The 22,732-nt window shown below is 41.0% G+C and overlaps 1 protein-coding gene across 1 annotated transcript in view; it reads left to right on the top strand.

Annotated features, from left to right (window-relative positions):
• Positions 1-22,732, top strand: part of b4galnt4a (beta-1,4-N-acetyl-galactosaminyl transferase 4a) — a 193,731-nt gene that overhangs the window by 34,494 nt on the left and 136,505 nt on the right. The window lies entirely within an intron of this gene.

The raw sequence follows: 22,732 nt of genomic DNA, 5'->3' as shown, positions 1-22,732 counted from the left end.
CTTGCTTCAGTTCATCCTTAATGTATTGGATAGAGCTCTATCAGTCCAGAGAATGCAGTGTGTCCCATTTGCAGAGCTTATACAAGCTGTCTTTTTGACTCAATTTCTGTAAGAGGGCACCTTAAATTTGAGCAATTTACTGTCTTTCGATGTAAAAATAATACGTATGTGACTTTGTTTGCAGCAAAATGTGCTCAGAAGCAGTTTTACAAGCCTTTCATTTAGCAAATTACCCAGTGTTTGTGTCCTTTCAAGGTCTTTTTGAGGTCCAGTTGGCACAGTATGCGGTTAGCTAGATGAAAAGATTTTAGCTGGTCAGCCAAGTGTTAGCCTTTAGCCTTTTCAGCCACTCCAGAGGCGTTCATGCACAGATTTCTTACACCAGCACTTGATCCAGGTGGCCTAGCATTAGCTGTAAGCCTTTTTAGCCCCCCTAGAGTTTTTGCATGCCATATAACTCTGTGGCGCTTGCCTCAGACTAGCATTTTCAGCCACTCCAGAGACTTCTACATGGCAGAAAGCTGCAGTGTGCTTGCTTGTTTGGTCTAATGATAGCTTTTAGCCTTTCATGTTCTCCTGAAGTACTAAGGTGGCCATTGCTATTAGCCTTAACTGGCTTTCCCTAGTGAGCTGGGTGTTTGTACAATTTCTGGACATATATAACGAGTTTGGACTGTTATGTAACAGTTTTAGGTTTTCTGGAATTAGCCTCTTTTTTATTTTTTATATTTATTTATGTGTACATAAAGTATCTATGTATATTTCTATTTGATCTATCATAGATAGATAAGTAGATAAGCCTATCTAGTCTATAAGCCTTTACCTAAGTCCATACGTCTTCAGCTGAGCCTCCTCTGCACTCTCCCTGATGCTCATCACTGAGGGAATACAAATCATCCCCATTTATGAATTATTGAACCCAAGCAGGAACATATTTCATAAACGCAGCCAATTAAACGGAATTGCAACGTGCTGCGGCAGTGATAAATTAGAGATTTAGGCTGCATCAGTGTGTGCTGGGTGACTGGAAATTGTTGGCATTTGAAGACCCATGCATGTTTGTGTGTATGTGGGGGTGGAAGGGGCCAGGGTGGGCATGGTGTCCAGTGTTTTATGACACTCCCCTCCCAGTCAGTGAAAAAGGGACAGATTGCAGTGTCACCAGCTTAAGTGTTGATGACACAGTCCTGAATGATGTCCCCGTCCGGTCCCTCTGGCTGTGAATAAATCAGAATTGTTAGAGGGATCACGTGCTGCTAAGCAAAGTTAACACTTGACCTTGGGTCACCAGGGTCACATTCATTCCTCCTCCCTCTAAACAGAGTGTATTTATAATGTGCTACTTATTCTAATATGGCGGGAGGATTCATTCTCTTTAGTCTGGGATGCGAGGACAAAGGCTATGCTCACCCCACCCCCACCTTTCCCTCCAACACACACACACCTGATTGAATGAGAGGCAGAACATAATCATTACAGTGAAATGATTGTAATCAGGCAGAAGGGAAGGGAAAGATGGAGCCGGCGCTCCGATTCCAGACATTTCTGTAATCAAACACTAATTGCTGGTGGCACATGCCATAATGGAGGAGAGAGATGGGAGAAAGGGACGAGCCGGCTGGTAATGTCATGCCTCTGCTGTCTTTCCTCATGAGTCATCCCCCTGTTCCCTTCCTCATTGACTCCTATGACTTTTTCATTGGCTTCTGAATGGGTTAAATTATTGGGCTTGGAATTTGTACCTGTTTGTATGGAAAGCTATTTTGTTTGCTCCTAAATGGTCCATTCCACATATTTTTAAGCTTTGATTTTTAAGAATTGACAGTCATTCAGAGTGGTGTGATATGACATGCTTCATTCTAGAGAAAAGTCATTCTGGATAGAAAATAAAGTGTTTTTATTGCATTGTAAACATCGGAATCACTGATTTCTAAAGCCACCATCACAGTGAACTAGTCAGAATGACTTTGTTTACATTGGGACTGAAGCTGTGGAATTGCCCTCTAAAGGGTCCCTGTCTTAAACCCTATTTGGATAAGATTACTTTTATGTGGGGAGTAAGTAATGTTCCCGGGAACTGCTGGACTTAAAAACGATCTTGCCATCTCCTTTGAGAACTCACTGGTCACTCCTTCTACAGAAGCTCGAAGTCTTGGTGTAGTCATGGATGATCAGTTATCGTTCTCAAGTCATGTTGCAAACGTAACTCAGTTCTGCAGATTTTCATCCGGAGAATTCGACCCTTCCTCTATAAAGAGGCCACCCAGGTACTAGTTCAGTCTCTTGTCACTTCCAGACTTGACTACTGCAACTCTCAAGCAACTCTCCACCAAGAACGGACCAGCCCCTCCGTACTTGATGGCAGTAGTCAAAAGCCGATCCGCACCTAGAGCCCTTCGAGCTTCAAGTGCGGCTCGGCTCGACCCGCCATCCCTCAAAATCTGCGGAAGACAAGCGTCCAGGCTTTTTTCTGTCCTGGCACCAAAGTGGTGGAACGAGCTTCCCCTTGGGTGTCCGGAAAGGTTTTTTTGGGGTAAATAGCAAAGCACCTTTGTAAGTCACTGTGGATAAGAGCGTCTGCTAAATGCCTTAAGTGTAAATGTAATGTAATGTAATTTTTCTGCAGGACATCTGTCAAATTTATGGTTAATTTGCCCAGGATAAGAAATCTTTGTATAAATGACTGACATGGGAATGGCTGTCTTATAACCCACTTATAATAATAATTACATTACATTCGGAAATTAGCAGCTACATGTTCATAACACGTGTGTAGGCTATAGACTTGGCTCGTCTTCTGGATTGACTGAGGTTTGCCACAGACTTGAATGACCTTTGCCATGCACAACGGAACTCAGTGCCTCCTTGAGTGCCTCCAGACTTGCCAAAGAACGCAAAAAAAATTTTTTCCAATGGATATAATGAAATATTTACCCACGCATTGATCCACACAAGATTTCTATAACGTGAGGTTATTGTTGTGGCTCTTTTTACAGAAGGTAAACAGCCTGTTTACTTTTAACGAATATAAATGTGTTTTGAATACAAATATAAATAAAAAGGGGCTCAAATATTATTCAGTCCTCTTTGTATGTATTCCCTCAGATTTATGCTGTCAAAAGACAAGGATACCGAAAACATCTCATAAATACACACAAAGCTTTGTATTACGATGAATTACTAGATTTCTTCAGTCCTGTCGGGAATGTATTTGTGGTATGGAAGGATTATGGTAGATGTGACAGAAATGTATACAAACACACTAGAGAAAAAAAGCCCCTGCTGCAGTAGAAATGTCAGGATCACATCACAGGGCAGTGGAGGACCACCTGCTGTTAGTGTAGAGCAGTAGGCTGAAAAGCCAGTGCTCAGAAAGCTAGAACTAAGTGTCTTTTAATTATTGCTTGTTAATGCATTGTAATGAGGTGTCTTAATGTGTGCTGATTTCTGTTTACACTCATATGCAAATGAGGAGGGAGATGCTCGCATGAGTCATATGGTCTGCTTGTGCATGTGTGTTTAGTGGTTTTCCCATGCTTTCTCTCTCTTTTGCTCGCTCTTATTCCCTTCCTTGTTCTCTCTCTCTCACTTTTTCCTTCCTCATTGGCACTTTTTGCCTTTTGCCCTTTCTTGCTCTTTCTCTCATTATCTCATTAGAGATGAAGCCCTTGCATTTCCTTTGCAGTCTGTGGGGCGCATTATTGGCTTTCACACATACCTGCATGTTAGTAAAGACTACTCTGCTTCTAGCAGCTCTCTCTCTTTCTCTCTCTCTCACTCTCTCTCACTCTCTCTTTCTCTCTATTTCTTATTTCTCTCTTCCTGTTTCTCTTATGCTCTCTTTCCCTATTTACACTTTCTATTTTTTGTCCGTTTATGCTCTCTCTCTTTCTCTCTCTCTCTCACTCTCTCTCTTTCCTATGTCTCTCTTTCTATTTCTTTTATGCTCTCTCTTCCCCTTGTTTTGTCTCCTCTGTCTCTCTCTCTCTCTCGTTCTCTCTCTCTTATTTCTCTCCCCCTATTTGTGCTTTCTCTTTCTATCCTTTTATGCTTTTTCTTGCTCCTACGCTCTGTCTCTCATATTTGCTCTTTACACTCTCTTATCTCTCTCTTTTACTCTGTTACTTTCTTTTATTCTTTCTCTCCCTCCCATGCTCATGCTATCATGCTATCTCGCTTTCATTTTTTCTCTCATTCTGTCTCTCTCACCTCCTCTCTCATTCATTCGTATTCTTTCACTCTCCCAATGTATTCCTATATATATATATCTCTCGCTGTCTCTTTCTCTCTCTGTCTCTCTGTGTGTGTGTGTGTCTCTCTCTCTCTCTCTCTCTCTCTCTCTGTCTCTCTCATTTTGAACTCTGTTTTAATTTCTGGTTGTATTTGTGACCTTAGCATGACTAACTTAGTAAAGTGCGGCCCCTCACTGCTCACATCTTTTAAATGTAGGCAGTGTGTGTGTGTGTGTGTGTTACAGCGGGGTGAGCAATGCAGTATTGACTGTGTGCTGTGTGTGCTGAAGGCTGGAGGTAAATGGAGCTCTTTGTATAAAGGGGGTAAAGCGGTAAGCTTGGGCTCCATTCAGTAAGCTTGGAGTCCGGCAGTGTGTTCTATCCTCTAACAAGCCACACATTCATCTGCAGCCTGGCCACTGCTCTGGACCTCAGTATGTGCCTGTGTGTGTGTCTCAGAGGGACGCTGTGTTCAGTACACCTCATTCACCACAGGCACCCAGTCCTCTATTTTATGCGCCTAGGTGCTGTGTGAACACGTGTGTGTGTGTGTGTGTGTGTGTGTGTGTGTGTCTGTCTGTGTGTGTGTGTGTGTGTGTAGGCCACGTTTCCAAGAATGTTTTTGCTGTCGGTGAGAACTATTGAAAGACTTTGACAGACGGCAGCACCGACACATGGCAAACCATGAAAGTTACGATCTGTTGCCCATTGTAAAAAAATCCTTGGAGTTTAACCCTTTAAATTCCCAGACTTTTTATTGGCATAGTGGAATAAATCAAATAAGAAAAAAAACAGGAGTCTGGCTGAGCTGCTGTTTGCCCATTAATGTCCCTATCTGAGTGTGAAAATAAATGTCACACATCTGGACTCGATCTCCCAGAATTCTCTGGGAGATCATATGACTCCTTACGTGACTCCTCACTCCTATTCATGTTCACCAAGTGCATTTTAGACTACGCTTTGCCTTGGACATCCCTTTTAGACTGTTTGCACCGTATGATGTTTGTGCTTTTGCCTTTCATCTGTCTTTTGGAACTGACCTTGGCTTCTTTATCGACCATGAACTTGGATTGTGCTTATTCCAGTAGGAATTTTGTATTTTACATCTGCGAGCCTCTGACCCTTACAATAAATTAGTGTTTTGCTCACAAAAATACAATTCACTTACCAATGAAAATATAAAAAATTATGTGCCAATAAAAAAAATAAGATATTTGATTTTCATCCAAGTAGGATTGCACTGGTATGAGATTTTTTTTACAGCATGATAACCATCTTAGAAAATAGCTTGGTTTTACAGTATATACAGTATTTCTCAATTTTTCCTCTTGTTGTATTATATATTATTGATATTATTGTTATTAATATTATTATTATTGATATTATTATTATACACTGACCCATAAAGGAACAGAGTATTTTCTTGGCTGAACAAAAGCTTCACAATGGTTACAGCAATTTAGTAATAAAAGTAGATGTAAACTGTCTCCCTTTTGAAAATAAATAAATAAAAAAGGTTTACGTGAGGTGAAGCTTCTTTGAACTAACCTTTGCTTACCTTTGTGAAGGTCATTCAGAGCTATATTTATTTATACATCTTAGAGTCCCAGTAATTAGGACAGCCTGTTTAGTTTTAATGCATAAAGCAAGGCTGGAAATGTGTTTTGAGTGGAAATATAAATGATAAATGATAAATGGACTCCAGGGAAAATCCAAATTACAAGAAAAGTGTTAAATATGGACCTTTTAGTCCTTTTTGTATGTATTCCCTCAGATGTATGCTGTACATATGACGGGGATACCTAAAAACATCTCTTTGTATTGCTTTGTATTGAGAGGAATTACTAGATTTCTTCAGTCCTGTCGGGAATGTATTTGTGGTATGGAAGGATTATGGTAGATGTGACAGAAATGTATACAAACACACTAGAGGAAAAAAGCCCCTGCTGCAGTAGAAATGTCAGGATCACATCACAGGGCAGTGGAGGACCGCCTGCTGTTAGTGTAGAGCAGGAGGCTGAAAAGCCAGTGCTCAGAAAGCCTGTGTGTGTGTTGTCCATGTTTACAAGAACATTTTTTGATGTGAGTGAGAACTATTGGAAAACTTTGACAGACGGCAGCACACACACGGCAAACCATGAAAGTTACGATCTGTTACCCATTGAAAAAATTCCCTGGAGTTTAACCCTTTAAATTCCCATTTTTAAAAAATTCAAATAAGAAACAAAAAAACAGGAGTCTGTCCTTAACTCTGTGCTTCAACTCTGTGTATTTTCTAAAAAAAAAAAGGGTGCATGGTCTCAATAGCCCTGCAGTGTGTAATGTGCCATGTGCCTAGGATTGAGGAGCAGCTTTGCTATTTAACTGTTTTGGTATCATATCCAATTATTTTAGCCAAAATTATGCTTCAGTATATTTTTACCAACTATATTTAAGTTTCTCACCTTTATCTTAGAATAGTTCCATTTTATGCCCATTAATTCCTGTTAATTCCCATAATTACCTGTTTATTCCCATGATAAATTTATTTGTATTGTTATGCCTTCATGTCTGCTGTTGACAAAAAATGGTACATTGATGATAGTGTGTGATATAGTTCCTTTACATTATCCAGTATTTTCTACTAATTCCAATAAATTTCCATAAATTCCCAAAGCTCCCAAAATCTCCATGGAAAGTTTACATTCTGAAATATTTCCAAAGTTCCCAAGTTAAACATTTTCCCACGGAAAGTTACCGGTAATTTACTGGAAATCTGAAAATTTTCACCCCTTTGCAACCCTAGTTGACGTCTGCCTAGGTTGTTTTCAGTCAGTGGCCCACCTGTGTTGCCGTTGCCAAGATAGCAATACGCCAGAAACTTACCTGAACACACCTCATTTCGAGACCACCACGCCCATCGGTGTAGATATATTCACAAACCCTGTTGCTATTTAAACGACGCAGGCGGAAGGCGTGAAAATAGACCTTTGGCGGGGTGTAAGATAGCAATGAAAAGCCAGTGTAAGATAGGGCCCCTTGAACTGTATAAATGTTTGCAATGTATCACTTTGGCATATGATGATACACCACATTCTAAATTTGATATGCTGGTGTACAATCTGCACTTTTGACATGAAGATATGATGTTCAACTCATTAATTCATGTTTAATAAACCCTAAAATTTCCATCCCAGCAATTGATTTATTAAATGCAGCATCTTTTAAGTGCAGTATGTAAAATATAAGCCCTCCCCCTCCCTCCCTGCACACTTTACCCTGATAGGATGCACCCAGCTGTCTTGTTGACAGTGGTAAACATGAAAGACAGTACATAGGACACTCACAGAAGAGGCTGAGGGGTGTTTTGTTGACAAAGCTATACATTTCAGAGCTCTGATAATGTGTGTGCTTCACAGCTCCAGGGACGAGGGGTTGTGGGTTCGATCCCTGTTCCTACTGTGACCCTGACCAGGGAAAAGTGGATATGAATAACATTAGCCCCTCTCCCACACCTGCACACTTTACTCTGATAGGATGCACCAGATGTCTCGTTGACAGTGGTCTCCTTGGAAGGGACTCCCTTAGTATCAATGTGTTGTTGTTGTTTTTTATGAACGGCAAAAGGACTGTGTGAATGCGGCAGCTCATGTTTTGCTGTCTGCAGCTTTTGCTTACCACTGTGCTCCTCTTGGTGTGTGTGTGTGTATGTATTTGTGTGAGTGTTCAGCCATGTACATGTTTGCAAGTGCCTGTGAGCCTGTGTGTGTACGTGTATGTAAGTGAGGCCTCACCCCTTCGGATGTTGGGTTTTATTGACTGTGATGGAAATGTTTCTTTTTTTTCTGGTTGCCTTGGCAACAGCTTGCCACTAAGTTGGGCCTCTGTCCACAGGGCAGGAGAGGTGTGAGGTCACCATACCTCTGCCCTGGGAGAGAGAGACAGAGAGAGAGAGAGAGAGAGAGAGAGAGAGAGAGAGGAAAGGCTGGAGGAAAGCGGAGAGCAGAAGTACACAAGAGGAACAAGTGTTTTAACGTTGCTCTTTTTTTCTTCCCTATCCCCTCTGCTCATCAGCCAGTGCCAATGTAATTACAAACATATCAGCCCTAATCCTACCAGCCGCCCACACAACCCCCCTCCCACCACACACACACACACCCTCCCACCACACACACACACACACACACACACAAACAGATGTCCACCTGCAGCCTCGTATCTGTTCTAAGCACACCACACACTTGTTGGTTGGTTTATCGGAGCGAGGGGAAGTGTTTGCCAGCTGCTAATCGTTCCTTCATCGAGCTCTTTGGCTTGATCTACTTAAAGCATTCCATTAAATGAATCTACTACTGCAAAAGGCTAGAGCTTAAGCCACAAAGGCTTGCTTATCTACTCTTCTGTTGTGTGTTTTGGTTTGTTTGTTCTTGTGTGTGTGTGTGGGGGGGGGGCTGTAAAGTTTATTTAGTATTAATTGCTATTAATAGAGGATACATTGGTCTTTGTGATGCTGGTATTGTAATGGGCTTCTGTATGCAAATGAGACCTTTGACAGTGTTTTCACCATGTCTGTGAGCATCCTGGCCAAGCACAGCTCCAGAGGAGTGTTTCTGTGGGTGTTTTGAAGAATAATGGTATTCATGTAATTCAACATAAAGTGAATTTTCTTGGTCTGAACAATGCAGGCCAGCGTTTAACCAACAAGCCATGTTTTTGATTCACCAGTATGTCATCACATTCACACAAAAGCCTTATATTTGGTACTGTCAGTTGACCCACCAATTCATAGCTCCCCCAAGCATTTACATTTAAGGCATTTAGCAGACGCTCTTATCCAGAGCGACTTACAAAAGTGCTTTGCTATTTACCCAAGAAAAACCACAGCTAGTTTGAATAGACTAAAATGTAAAGATACCTCTAAGCTTAGAAACTACTAAACACAGTCAGTAAGGAGACCACTCTGCTATTTGCCCAAGTATGGGTGGGTCTTCAGTCTGCGTTTCCACCCAGGGGAAGTTCATTCCACCACTTTGGTGCCAGGACAGAAAAAAAAAGCCTGGGCGCTTGTCTTCAGCGGATTTTGAGGGATGGCGGGTCGAGCCGAGTCGTACTTGAAGCTCGAAGGGCTCTTGGTGCGGATCGGCTTTTGACCATTGCCATTAAGCTCAGAGAGTTTGTCCGTTCTTGGCTTTGTAGGCCAGTGTCAAGGTTTTGAATCTGATGCGGGAAGCAGCTACAGGAAGCCAGTGAAGAGAACGCAGCAGTGGAGTGACATGGCTGACAAGCACCAGTAATGCCCTCAGCATTAGGAGGATAAGGACTTAACTCGTATCCTCTGATATAATGCCAAGCCAGCCACCGCCTCTTTTTGAACTGCCGCCGATGTGGCATCACCGGGCAGCCCACACACACACAAGAAGACGACACGCACAGCTAACAGCTAACAGCTAACAGACGATGAGGGGAGAGAGCGCCATCTACCCACCTGGAGAGAGCACGGCCAATTGTGCTCACTCTGACTCGAACTGATGGCAAAGCGGTATAGCCCAAATTCAAACTTGTGACCCCTGGGCCACAGTGGTAGTGGTAGTGCATTAGACCGCTGAGCCACTCGAAGCCTATTTTCCATATTTTTTCCATATTTAGAATATGGACTGGACTGATAACTGGTCAGCAAGGTGAGAGGAACTTACAGTGAATGCTAACATTGTCTCACGCTAGAAGATCATTTGGTCTGCACAGCACTACCTAGAAGCTGAATTTAAACTTACTGTAACAATGTACCAGGTATGAGTGGTTGCTCTAAAATAGAAGAAATATATATTTATTAGTTTACAACATATGGACAAAACTATTGGGACACTTCTCATTAAGTTTTTCGGTTCATTAATTTCCAAAATCCAGTTATAAAAACAGTTTATCCTGCTTTTGTTGTTCTTACACTATATGGACAAAAGTATTGGGACATCGATCTTTCATTGTTATTAATGTATTTAAAAGGGTTTATCCTGCTTGGTGTTGAATATAGACACATTTCCACTGCTCCACAACTCAATGCTGGGGTGCTTTATAATGCTGGCATGGTGCCAATGGGTCCATGATTATCTGCATCAGAGCGTCCCATGCTATTGGCAGTACTACTCTACAGGGACTAGACAAGCCGTGCGCGTGTGTGTGTAAGTGCATTTGCACATCTGCATCAGCAGTGGGTGCATTTTAAAGTAGCTGAAAGCATTTATTAGTAGGGGTGTCCACAAACATATGGACATATAGGGTATTAATGAGTATATTAAGGCAACCTCAGCCTCATCTCAGGGCCAGCTAAATGCAAGTGTACTTGGTTTCCGCAAAACTGTGCTGCAACATTAGAATTCTGTCCGGATGCAATAAAACACGCTTTCAGAGCTGATGTGGAGTTCCTCACATTGTTTCACTAACAATCTTTTTCATTCGAGGTTTGTGCCAAAGCAATTACGGAAAAATGCATTAGGCTGTCTGAGCGATGCAGTGAGGTGTGTGTGTGTGTGTATGTGTGTGGTGTGATCAGAGGGAGGTTGGACTCCTGGCCCACTGCCTCTGACCCAGATTAGAGGAAATTAAGGAGCTTTCGGGCGGTGCGTGCTGTAGGCCGCTGCTCTGTGTTCTCCACAGCTGGGCTGGTGTGAGCTTAGAGCAGATCAGAACAGCACACACAGAGTAACACAGCACACACACTGACCTGAGCCCAGCTGCAGTCAGACCTGCACACTCCACTCACCACTCACTGAGAGACAAGCAGGAAAATAAACTCTAAATTAACATAGTGAAGTCAAACCATTATGAGGTGAAATAAGTGAGGCAGTGAGCGAATGAGGTAAGGAGTAAATTAATAAATGAAAAGGTTGAATGAATGAATGAATGAATGAATGAATAAATTAAAGAACAAGTGAATGAAATAAAAATTTATCAAAAGGCTGAATGAATGAATAAATGAAGGATATGCAAATGAATGAGTAAATGAAAGCAGGAATGAGTGAATGAATAAATAAAAAAGGGTATAACAGATGAATGAATGAGTGAACAAATAATGAATGAAAGAAGAAATGACTGATGAATGATTGATGCTATTATTGAATGAAAAGGAGAAAATTAATACATAAATGGACAAATAAACTTACTAATGTGAATACACAAGAATCAATGACTGAATGCATGTATGAATGAATGAGTAAGTGAATTATCAAAATAATAAGTGGGATTAATAAAGAATGAAATTTATGAATGAACTAATGTCATTTTACTTCATTAATGCATTGATTTAGTAATAACAAAATGAATGAATTGACAGATTAGTGAGGGATATGCTTTATAACAATTCTAAATAATGAAAACGGATAAATGAATGAATAAATAAACGAATGGATGGACGAATTAGTGAGGGATATGCTTTCTGACAAGTTATGCTTAATTGTTATAAATGCTAATCAAAACATGAATGAATTAATGAATGAATTCATAAATAATTAATTGAAAGATCAGTGAGGGATAAACTGTAAAACAACTAACAAAGTATGGAAAAATTATTAAATGAATGAATGAATAAATGCATAAATGAATGAACAGTGTTGTTATTATAGCCGACCCAAAGCCAGGACGGTAGCCGTCTATGCAAACTCGCTGCTCCAGTAAATGAATCTTTTAATCTCTCTCCAATCTCTTCTAGCTTCAGCCGCTTTTCTTTAATCACTGCTTCAAATGACCTTTCCCTTTTAAGCTCCCAGCTCTGTTTTCAAACCTCAGACCCCTGCAGTAATCTTTATCGGCTAATTAGAGCAAATAAACGCCACTGATGTTTGCGCTGACAGGACGGCTCCACTCTGACTTAACACACGGCCTCATCTGGCTCAGATAAGCAGCCTTACCCCGCTTCTTCTTTTTTAAAGGTGAAATGAATTGAACTCATGTCACAGCTCTATATTTTAAAGCCAATCTTCCTAAAGTTTCTCTTTCTGTATCAGAATGTGTCTTTTTGAACTCTCTCACCACATGATTGCCTTTTACTACTGTGAAGGTCCTTACTGTCCTTCACTTAGTCTGTTTCACGCCTCCCTGTTCAGTTTGTTAGCATGACAAGGACCATCTCCTCCTTAGGGATCAGTGCCTTTGTTTGGTTTATATGATGGTGTTGGTTTTTAAAGGCACTTGGACTGCAGCTTAGTTTATGTATTTTTAATCATTTGCCTCTTGGGTGATATTCAGTATTCTGCACAAGTGCATTGCCTTGTCTAAAATGCATCTTGTAACTTTTGAGTGCAGAAAATAGAAGTGTATGAGTTATGAAAATACATAAACAGCATCTTCGGAAATGATGTTCAGCACTATTTGTGGGTTCTTTTTTTAGCAAATCGTATCAAGAATGTCATTTTCATATAGACATTAACAGTTGCATAATGAAATGTGTTCTCTTTTCCTTCTGAATTCAGTCTGGATCCGGTTGGCCTTTTTATTCTATTTCGTTAGGCCTTTAATTCTATGTCCTTCAGCCTTTTCATTCTGTATTGTTTGGCCTTTCAGTTGTGTATCACGAGGCCCTTAAATTGTATATCGTTAGGCCTTTTCATTCTATATCATTAGGCCTATGAATTGAGTATCGTTAGGCCTTTTATTTGAGTATCGTTGGGCCTTTTAATTCTGTATCATTAGGCCTATGAATTGAGTATCAGTAGGCCTTTTATTTGAGTATTGTTAGGCCTTTTCTTTCTGTATCGTTAGACATATAAATGGAGTATAATTAGGCCTTTTATTTGAGTATCTTTAGGTCTTTTTATTCTGTATCGTTAGGCTAGGTTTTTTCTTTGTGTATTGGTCTTTTCATTTTGAATTGCTAGGTCTATTCATTCAATATCGGGTTGTTCTTTTCATTCTGTTTTGTGAAGTTTTTGGAATGTGTATCATTCAAAAAACAAAAAACTATGTATCATAGAATTGAATTCTATTCATTCAGTTTTTTCATCTGTATTGTTTTATTATGTATCCTTTTAAATTGTGTATCGGTAGGTCTGTTTATTCTGTAGTGTTAGGCCTATGAATTGAGTATCAGTAGGCCTTTTATTTGAGTATCTTTAGGTCTTTTTATTCTGTATCGTTAGGCCTATGAATTGAGTATCGTTAGGCCTTTTATATGAGTATCGTTAGGCCTTTTAATTCTGTATTGTTAGACATATAAATTGAGTATCATTAGGCCTTTTATTTGAGGATCTTTAGGCCTTTTCATTCTGTAGTGTTAGGCCTATGAATTGAGTATTGTTAGGCCTTTTATTTGAGTATCATTAGGCCTTTTCATTCTGTATCGTTAAGCCTATGAATTGAGTATCGTTAGGTCTTTTATTTGAGTATCGTTAGGCCTTTTCATTCTGTATCGTTAGGTTTTTTCTTTGTGTATTGGTCTTTTCATTTTGAATTGCTAGGTCTATTCATTCAATATCGGGTTGTTCTTTTCATTCTGTTTTGTGAAGTTTTTTTGAATGTGTATCATTCAAAAAACAAAAAACTATGTATCATAGAATTGAATTCTATTCATTCAGTTTTTTCATCTGTATTGTTTTATTCTGTATCCTTTTAAATTGTGTATCGGTAGGTCTGTTTATGCTGTATCGTTAGGCCTTTTAATGATATTGTTAGGCATTTTCATAGGCCTGTGTTGTTAAGCCTTTATAGTGTGCATTATTTGGCCTTTTTCTGTATACTTTGTCATTTAAATTGAGTATCGACAGGCCTTTTCATTCTGTATCACAATGCCTCTTAATTGTACATAGTTTGGCCTTTATATTCTGTATCGTTAGACCTTTTGAATTTGTATAGTTTGTATTTTGCTAATATTATACACATATAGTGTATTGATAGTATAATATCGACATATTATGTATCACTAAGTCGTTTAATTGTGTATCGGTTGACCTTTAATTGTGTGTTGTTCGATGGAAAGGCTACAGTAACTTGGATAAGCACTTAATTGTGGTGATCAGAAAAGCATCTCGAAGCATGTTGAACACATCACACCTCAAGGATGATGGGTTACAACACAGGTAGACCATGTCAGGTTCCTCTTCTGTCAGCCAAGAACAGAAAGAAGAGGCTGCAGTGGGTACAGGCTAACCAAAACTGGCCTGGTCTTATGAATCTTGATTTCTGCCGAGGCACACAGATGGTAGAGTCAGAATATGGTGCCAACAGCTTGAATCCATGGACCCAACATGCCTTGTGTCAACAATCCAGGGTAGTGGGAGTAGTGAGATAAGTGTAAGGAATGTTTTGCTGGCACACTTCGGACCTGTTAATACCAATCATATCTCATCACCTGAATGATACAGCCTGTGGGTGTATTGTTGCTGACCATGTACACAATTACCCCAGTTAACTCATCTTCTGTTTACCCCAGTTAACTCATCTTCAGCTACCAGGCCACAAAGTAAAAGTTGTCTCATACTGGATGATTTAACAAACATGAACAACAAATTCACCAAGAGCTGAATCCAGTAGAGCACCACTGTGATGTGGAGGAACAGGGGGTAATCCTATCAGTTATCAGGCTGCTGGTAATAACTGTGACTTCTCAGTGTTAAATGGTTTGTCAGGTAATCCAGTTAGTGTGTAAATGGACAGACACTGAGTGAACTACAAGTTTTAACATTTATTCCTGCTATTCATTTGTTCCGCGTAATAGAACAGTAAATAACTTGCTTATGCGGAAGTGCAACACTCAGTGCTCACTCAGACACACTCACACTCCCTCACTCACACTCCCTCACTCACTTCAGGGGTGAAATTGTCGATTGGCTCTCATTAACCTGCTGACTGAATCTTAATTATTTCATTAAGCCTGTAACAGCTGAGAGGCTCGGGTCATTCACCTCAACACCCCCCCACACACACTCACACACACACCTTTCCCCCCCCGCCCCTGCCCCTCACTCTCCTATACACTTCCTCTCTCTCCTACACTAGCTTTCTCTCTCTTTCACTCCCTCTCTTTCTCTGTTACTATTGGTTACTCTCTCCCTCTTTCTCCCTCCCTCTCTTTCTCTGTCTCTCCACTTTTTGCACTGTTGTCTCACTCTCTTGTGCTCTCTTTCTTTTTTGCTACCTCTCTCTCTTTCTCTATCACTCTTAGTTCCTCTCTCTTCCTCTCTTTTCTCTCTGTCTCACTCTCTCTCTCATGCCTTGTATTCTTGTGTCTTTCTCCCTTTAACCATCACTCTTAGTCCCTCTCACTTTCTGTTGCTCTCTTTTACCCCTCCCTCTCTCTAAATCCGTCCCCGTCTCTGTAACTCTCTCTCTCTCTGTCTCTCCTCTTCTCTCTCCCTCTCTCCTTCCATCTTCTTTTCTCTTAGTTCCTCTACCTCTCTCTCACGCTCTCAGTTTTGTTTTTTTTACCCTCCCATCTGACTTGTCAGCACCATGTGAAGCTACTGCTATCGGAGCATTGTGACGATATGCACACAGGTGCTCCTGAATTCCCCACCACTGGGAGACCCGAATGCTGCACAATTAACCCTTATTGGTAGGATAGTGGAGTCAGATAGTGAGTAGTCGAAGGCACATCTTTGTGTCTTATAAACAGACAGTTTCAGAGATTGTGTCACAACAGTAGCAGCTTTCGCTGTTGTCTCGCTCGGCCCACTAAACTGACATCATCTGACAGCAGTTATCAAACCGGCGCAGATGCTGTCTCGCTATCGCGCGGTAAACACCAGTAGGTTAGGATCAGGAGGAGGAGATAAGGCTCTTTCATTCTCAAATTGTTTCCTCTTGTTTTTTGGTGCGATTGTTCACACTCAGCACATTTGCTCGCAGGTTTTGTGGACGTGTGATTCCTGAGGAGTTCAAACAGAACGTACCTCCTGCCGCTCGTGTTCCCATTGTGGCTATGGGCTCTCGGTTTCCAGCACTGCGCATGCTGAGAGCTGCTGTCCAGACTGTTACTGTGTTTTCTGTTCCACATGGCCCTCACTTCTACTAGCAGCCTCATGCATATTTGAGTGAAGGAGGTTGTGTAAGTGGCAGAAGGCTGGGAGGAAGGCATCCTCCTGCGCTCATGATATACCTGCCCCGCTGCTGCGGTTCCTGCTCTAATATACTTCCTCTAACATCCAGCTCCACCACTGCAGTTCACTTTAGATTTCAGAAGACATGAGTCTATATCCTTCAGTCCCACCCCCCCAATTCTGTCTTTTTCTCAGGCTGTTTCAAGCGTTGTACTGCATTATACTGTGCATGCAGCAGGCCTACGTAACACTGGGGTAATGTTAAATGTTAAAAGTGCAATGGATTGACCTGATCATATGGTCATAAATGGTCATGAAGGGTTATCTAAGAGTATATACAGTATACAGAACCTTATTGCTGTCTCCATTATTGTTGTTTTTCTTGTTGTCTTGTTGACAGACTTGTTGTCTTGCTGACCACAGTTTTACAGTAGTTTTTCATCAAGGTATTATTTTTCACTGCATTGTCAAAAAAGGGCTGCACTAGAATCTGAAAACTTCTAACATTATTAACACCCCTATTCACCCAGAAAACCCAAAGTCTATGCAGCGAACACAAATAGCATCAAACACAGCAGGACACCCACCCTTAAGGCTTGAGTTTAGGGGGGTAGAGCTAAAGCGTGCTCACACACGCACTGAAACAATTGTGATTTGATTAGTGTGAGTGTGTAGCTTAACCTTTCCCAAACCTGTCCTCAAGTCTAGTATTTTCAGAGAATAGGGGCACAGACTCCGCTAAAGGCAAGTGTGTAACGGAAGTCTGGGAGTCTCCAAATTGACAAACACAGCGATTCTACCAGCTGTGAGGTCCCACAGTTGCAGAACCTGCTGTTACTGGTGGTGGTAGTGTTTCATATTGGGGGATGTGGTCATATAACTTCTCAGCAACAGACAAGGTCTTGTTTAAACCATACCATGACCACATACATGCGGTGAACATAAAATTGAAAGAGTTCCCCTGTTGCCTCATTTGCTGGTGGTTTCTATGTCGTTTCTGTTTTGGAAATAAAGGAGAAGGACAGGAATCATGTGCAACATTTAATATGCAAGTAAACAACCTAGTACACTGTTTGAGGTTTACTTTACACTAAAGGATCAAGCAAAATTAAGACTGTGAATCATTTTCATAATGTGCACACGTCATTCACACAGGCCAGCACGTTAACAGTAGCTTATCTTATCAAGTTTCATGCTTGAACTGTATAAATGACCTCCAATCAAACACCAGAAGATCAAAAAGCAGACATTGTCATAGATTGAAACGTGAAACATGATTGAAATATGGACAGGTACTTTAGAACATGAACCTGACCAGTCTTAGTTTTGTTGATTTGCTTCAGTGAAGTTTTATGCGTTCAGTTAAATGATCATTTTCATAGTTTTTGAGAGTATATTTTAACACTAAAATGGCTAAGACAGTCACTTTGACACTTTGACAACAAACCCCACCATATCAACCGGTCTCTGGGTTTTACTATGTCAATGCATATTTTTGTATGGCCTGGTTATGAGATTAATGTTACAAAGCTAAAAATGTTACCTTGGCATCGCAGCTGCCTCTGATTTCCCTCAGAAAATAGCTGGGCTGAAAAGTTACAGCTTCATCAGAATACAACTATGCAGATCAGAAAGGGCCTAATAAGATCAGACCGGATAGAACAGAAATGCCGTAACAAAAGAGAAATCTGGGGTTGGCGAGGCTCTGACGGGGGTGAAGTAGCCTTAAACTTGTCCAAGGCAAAAATAACAAGATTTCATGATGAAACTGTATTCTTAATTTATCAACAGAACTTTTGTAAATCACATAAAGGCAAAGGATGTGCCACCTAAAGCATTTGAGCAGACTGCTGCTCCACGGTCCCAGCTAGCAGCAGATCACAAACAAGGGAACAAGAGAAGAGCTGCGTCATGGCAAGACATTGCAAGCAAAACAAAACTCAAACTATAAGTGACAGATGACGCACAGCAGTGTATGGAAGCTGCTCATGGAATGTCAGAATCATGTGTTGACTGCAGCGAGTCTAGTCGCATGCCAGCCATGCGACGTATGGTCTGTCCACATAATTTTTTTTTTTACCAGTTAATCATTAAATAAATTCAAATAACAATTGTATGTATGTATTTCTGAGATTACATATGACGTATTGTATCAAAGGCAATTTTCATAATAATCAGTCTTTCACACAGGCCGGAATGTTAACAGCAGCTCAACCTTATCAAGTTTCATGATTCAGATGTTGCAATCCTGCTTGAACTGTATAATTGACCTCCAATCAAATGCTAGACTATCAAAAAGCAGACATTGTCATGGATTAAAATATGTCCAACAATTGTACGTCTGTCTTTCTGACATTACATATGACATATTGTATCATAGGAATTGGCTAAATTCGAGGGGTATCATCTGAACTTATTAGTCATTAGTATTCGGGTTTGTCCCAACCTTGCAGTTATTAGTAATTTTAAGTAGTTTCTGAGTGAGTTGCATATGCACAATTGTGTAACGTCTAGGAGTGGAGAAATCTCACCCGCTTAATTTTTGCAGTGCTGGCATCCTCTTACAGTACCACCATGGAATTAACTGAGCTCTTTAGAACCACTCACTCTTTTACTAATGTGTGTAAAATCTGCATGACTGGGTGCTTGATTTTATACACCTGCAGCAATGGGACTGAATGAAACACCTGAATTCAGCGATTAAAAATGTGTGTCCCAATACTTTTGTCCATATAATGTATGTTTGTATAACAATGCTTCATCACATTCTGTTAGTACGAAACTGTTAATATTTTGTGTGCTAACCTGTTACACGTACATTATTAAGACTAGTATATAGTCTATGCATTTTAGTATTAGTGTGTAGTGCACAATTGGGATGCAGCCTGAGTCTTCAGAGAACTTTTACTGCATTGTGAGACAGATACACATGTACTAAAAAGGCTAGCATTTCTGTTTCTCTCTCTTCTATTCTCACAATTGTAATGTACCTAGGATACTTGCTTACGTATGGCCCGCTGTTAACAAACCCATCTCTCATGTTCAGCTTAACATAAAGCAATGATTTTCTGTCCCAGTTATAGGCATTCAAAGACAAGTCTGTGATGAGGCAAGCATGTTGAGTACTGTGTATGTGTGTGTGTGTGTTTTTGTAATACATACCTGAACACCTACCTGTAATACTCACCTATTGCCTGTTTTCTAGTAGACTCAGCAAAAGGGAGGCAGAGCAGACAGAGCTCACTCATGAGCGCGCCGGGGGGCCCACAGCTAGCTCAAGAGAGGGGTGATGTCTCTAACCTAGGTCACAGTAAATGTGTGCACTGTCTGATACATTTTACTTGTAATATTACATATTAAGGTCTTGGAATTATGATTTTATTTACCCTTGTTTTAATTCCCATTATAGGACTGCAGAGCAAAATGGTTCAGCTTAGGTGATGCAGGGGTGGAGCTTAGGTTTAGTAGGGGGCTAGCTCGAGGATACTCACCTCAGATTGCGAGGAGACTGAGGAAAAGGGAATAGAACTAAGCTAGAGAGTGTAGTCCTATGGCATTACGGCCTAAGACTCCTTAAACTTACCTGTTCTTCTATTGAGTCATTTTAACCTCTGTGAGTCGTCCCGTCTTCAGCCTGCAACTGCATTCCACTTACCCATTCAGTCACAACCTATCCAGTGACCTATTCATGTCTCCTCACGGGTTTCATCACGGGGAGTCACCATAAGCAAAAAAACAGCCTCCAGTCCAGTGTTTTCAGACTGCAGGAAGGACTTCAGAAAGAGGTTATGAAAGCATAACAAATATCAGCGAGAACTCAAAAGCACGTTTATAGACTAGATAATAAAATGAAGAAGTTTATATAACGATTGTTGAACTACTGAATGAGATGCTGTTAAAGAGGTGGAGGCACTGAACAGAACTGCACTTATAATGCTATATTGGATGGCATTTGCTTTCTATGCATTTTATTTTTTAATGCTTGGCTGAATGGGTGAGTTATGATGCAATCTCAGAGTGCATTACGAAATGATACAGTTCACTTTAGAGGCTAACTGGAGCCAGGCATTTATTTCATCTGGCCTCAGTTCCCACGGGTGAAGGGAAGTCCATTGATATAGTATTGATTGAGACAGGGAGTGCGTTGGAGGTCTGAGTGTGTGTTTGCACTGTGTTGTTGCAGCAGTGTGCCCACACTGTCCCTGCTGGGTTATTGGACTTAGCCATAAACTCACTCAGCCAGCATTTACTGCACATATCCAGAAAACCATAATGTCTAATTATGTTTTTATGGCTGGGTTTTCTCTCTGCGGCCCACCTTCGTCATTTCTTCTCAGTACTGTGTTAGCTGCTTTCAGATGCCTGAAAGTTACATGTGGGTGCGTGTGTGTGTTTGTCAGGTTACATTCATTTTTATCGAACTTTTAACAACGGGTGTAGTCGCAAAAAAGTAGCTTTACAGGAATCCGGGTCCGATCCCTGAGTGGGCAGGCCAGTGTGGTGACAGTGGCAATAAAAAGTCCCTCAGAGACTCAGAGAGATTCTAAAAGACCATTGGCTCTCTCCGGGTGGGTAGCTGGCGCTCTCTCCCCTCATTACTCTCGAAGAGATGTTGGCCGACACAGGCATCTGTTAGCTGGTGTTGCAGAGCTGAGGACCCTGTGCCTTCCTCTAAGTGCGTCGGCTGCCCGGCGATGCTGCATTGGTAGAGTTAAAGAAAGACACCTTAATATCCAAGAAAAAAGGAACCTATGGTCAACCTCTGGTCAACATAGGATAGCACAACAAAAGCATGAAATAAAGCAGTAACTAATGGATATACAGACATGGGTCTAATACTCCACAGAAGTGCTCAGATTTAACCACTGAAAACCAGAGATTAATGATAGAAGTCTTATCAGGGTGAATGAAGATTAGATCTGTGGTTGCCATGTTAATATAATAATAAAAAGAACTCAGCATAATTAGAGTTATTAGTAATGGCTTTAGTAAGGGTCTGTGCAAGAAGCAGTCTCATTAGGAAGATGTGTAGAGCATACTGGTGAGGTTTTCTGGCTCTGCTGGAGGTTGAAAGGCACTTGCTGGCATCTCCATGGCGGCGGAGTTGGTCTGGAGGGCAAGCAGCAGGAGCCCTCAGTCAACGTTGATCTTACACCAGCATCACACCACACAGGAGGGCAGTTCAGCTCCACAAACAGAAAAACACAGACAGTTTGATCCTGTTTGAGATGACTGGACACAATATGTGTGTTTTGGTTATGACATTGAGACACCTTCCCATTTGCCATACTGTAAGGGCTCTGCTGCTGGACTTAAAGCTCCCTGTGGCACCCAGAGCTTCTAAAGCTACGTTCACACAGCAGGTAAAATGGCCCTAATCCAATTCTCTCTTTTTAATGCCTCAACACTAAAGCAATTCTTATATGTAAGTTCCCGTCAATGAGCCCTGGGCACTCATGACACTAATGCCGGTTCACTGGTTGTCCTTTCTTGGACCAGTTTTGGTAGGTACTGACCATTGCATACCAGGAATACCCCACAAGACCTGCCTGATGTGTTGGAGTTGTTGGAACCCAGCCGTCTAGACATCGCAAGTTGACTCTTGTCAAAGAGGTTCAGATCCTTATCCTTACCTTTTTCCTGCTTTTAATGAAACTTCAAGAACTGAATGTTCACTTGCTGCCTAATACATCCCAGTCTTTAGATGCCACTGTAGATAAAGATCAAATCTTTTGTGTATGACTATATCTAAATATATTGGTTTTCACCTCACAAAAGGTGCTTATTGAACAAGCCACAATACAGGGCAGCCAAATAGAATTAACCTAATTTACATAGTCTTAAAGACACAGTAACAAACATGACCTGTTTAATTATAAGGGAGAACCTGTATTTGTTACACACAAATGTCATAATGGATGTCAGGGAAAGGAATGTGAAATGTAGGATATGGGTCCTTTAACACAGCTAAAGCCTCAGTTTCCACTTACTGACTTACCGACCAAATTGACCTAATATCCATAGATTTTTGTTTTGAATACTGGTAGTGCAATATGTCCATTGTCCATCTGCCGAGGTTAACACATCTCTCAGCAGGCCACTCTGTCTCTTCCCCTGTGCCAGAACCCCAGAGAGCAGTTGGACTGATTTCTAATGGGAGTCTATACAGGCAAATCCCATAATCCATCTGCAGTGGGTCAGTGACCTGGAGCCTCTGTCACTCAGGTGATAGAACACTGTGTTCCCCCACCACCTGCTTAAAAAAACTAAAGTTGTTTCATGATTGCTTTTCTGTTTATTGGGGTTTAAGTAGGGCTGAACAGACGGCGGATATACATAGTGTGTCTATGAAATTAGGCCATAGTAGAAGATCATGACCCGTGATATCCTCCATACTCTACTGGTTCCTGGTCTTTGAGGTTGTGTTTGCTGTTATGACACAAATATCAGAGCTTATCGGCCCAAACATCAGAGCTAATTAGCCCATACACACTGAAA

The sequence above is a fragment of the Salminus brasiliensis genome, chromosome 2 (genome assembly GCF_030463535.1).
Source record: "Salminus brasiliensis chromosome 2, fSalBra1.hap2, whole genome shotgun sequence".
Lineage (NCBI taxonomy): Eukaryota > Metazoa > Chordata > Actinopteri > Characiformes > Bryconidae > Salminus > Salminus brasiliensis.
This window is presented reverse-complemented; position numbering and strand designations above follow the sequence as displayed.